The 1455-nt window shown below is 55.7% G+C and overlaps 1 protein-coding gene across 1 annotated transcript in view; it reads right to left on the reverse strand.

The window, feature by feature from the left end:
- Nucleotides 1–549, reverse strand: part of CHST3 (carbohydrate sulfotransferase 3) — an 8583-nt gene extending 8034 nt beyond the window's left edge. Inside the window, 1 exon segment of the mRNA XM_077778591.1 lies at nucleotides 426–549. The gene's annotated coding sequence lies outside the window, so the exon portion shown is untranslated.
- Nucleotides 550–1455: the final 906 nt, after the last annotated feature.

A 1455-nucleotide genomic window follows, 5' to 3' on the forward strand; every position in this document is an offset into this window, starting at 1 on the left:
GAGGGGCGCTCCGTGGGAGCAGGGGAGCCCACCGTGGGAAACTCTACACCAACAACCCATGGGCTACAGCTCCGGGGGGCCGGGAGGTGCCCCAAGCATGCCATGCCGCCAAGGCCCAGAAGGAGGATTTCTGTGAGTTGTCTCTGAGTCCCGAGAGAGCAGGGCAGAGGGCAGGGCAGGGAGGAAGAGCTCAGATGCTGGGCCTGCCCAAGCTGAGTTCCATTCACATCGGCGAGGATGGCCAGAGAAGGACCAAGGCCCACCCTGTGTCTCAAGCTTAGTGTCTAAATGCCTAGGGGCTCTTAGATGAACCAGTGGGTGAGGGAAGAAGAGAAGGAATAAAAGAATGAAGAAGTGAGCGAATGTCTGGCTGAGGCCGCCTGCTGCAGCTCGGGGCTGCCATTACACCCCTCGGGCCTACTCACATTGCAGGGCTCCAGCTTCCTCTCCCAGGGACAGACCCATCCGTGACTTCCTTATGGGCACGCACTCAGCCCCAGCCAAGACAGAAGCAGTCACCAACAAAGGTGTGTCTCACCTGCACGGCAGTGAGCATCCAGGAACTTGTGAGAAGCTGTGGGCCACAGACACGAGCTGGACCAGGGGCTGAGGGCCAGCCTGGTGGGGGCGGGGCTGCCGCAGACTCGGAGAGCCAGCCCTGTTTTGCTCTGTGGGGACGTGGGGGAAACACACTCTCTACCCCCATCTGAGAGTCGCTTTCAACAGGGCCCGCTCAGCCCTGTGGGCAAAACATCCTGTGTAAAACCCCGGAGCCAACAGGTGCATGAAATACAGGCCCCAGAAAACAGTCCTAGGCCTCCCTGTTTGTGAAGACACTTCCAGCAACTCTTACACTGAACCTGGGGCCCTGGGCAGGGTCTGAGCTGACTCCTGCTCTGGGCTTTGCTGCACTTGCCCAGACAGGGACTGCAACGGAAGCCCAGATATCCAAAAGAAATGTCGCCCGCATACCACCCTACGGATCATGAAAAAACATGGCTCTTGCCCTAAAACTGCAGAATGTCAGGACTTGGCAATTTTCTTACCCACTCTTCCTCATTTTTCTGTCTGTAGAAATTCAGGCTCAGAAAGGGGCGCCGAGGTGGCTCAGTTAAGTTGGTTAAGTATCCGACTTCGACTCAGGTCATGATCTCACAGTTTGTGGGTTCAAGCTCCGTGTCGGGCTCTGTGCTGACAGCTAGCTCAGAGCCTGGAGCCTGCTTCAGATTCTGTGTCTTCCTCTCTCTCTGCCCCTCCCCTGCTTGCACTCTCTCTCTCTCAAAAATAAACATTAAAAAAAAAATTAAAAAAATAAGTATGTGAGGCTCAGAGAGACCAAGGCATACAAAGTACACGGTGACAAAACTCAACTATGTGGGTCTCCTGTCCCCGTGGCTAGTGCTGGCCATGCCCTGCTTCATCAGTCTGACCCTCACAGCCTAGCCCACTTAAAGA

The sequence above is a fragment of the Crocuta crocuta genome, unplaced genomic scaffold, assembly GCF_008692635.1.
Source record: "Crocuta crocuta isolate KB4526 unplaced genomic scaffold, BGI_CrCroc_1.0 scaffold167, whole genome shotgun sequence".
In the NCBI taxonomy this organism is placed as follows: domain Eukaryota; kingdom Metazoa; phylum Chordata; class Mammalia; order Carnivora; family Hyaenidae; genus Crocuta; species Crocuta crocuta.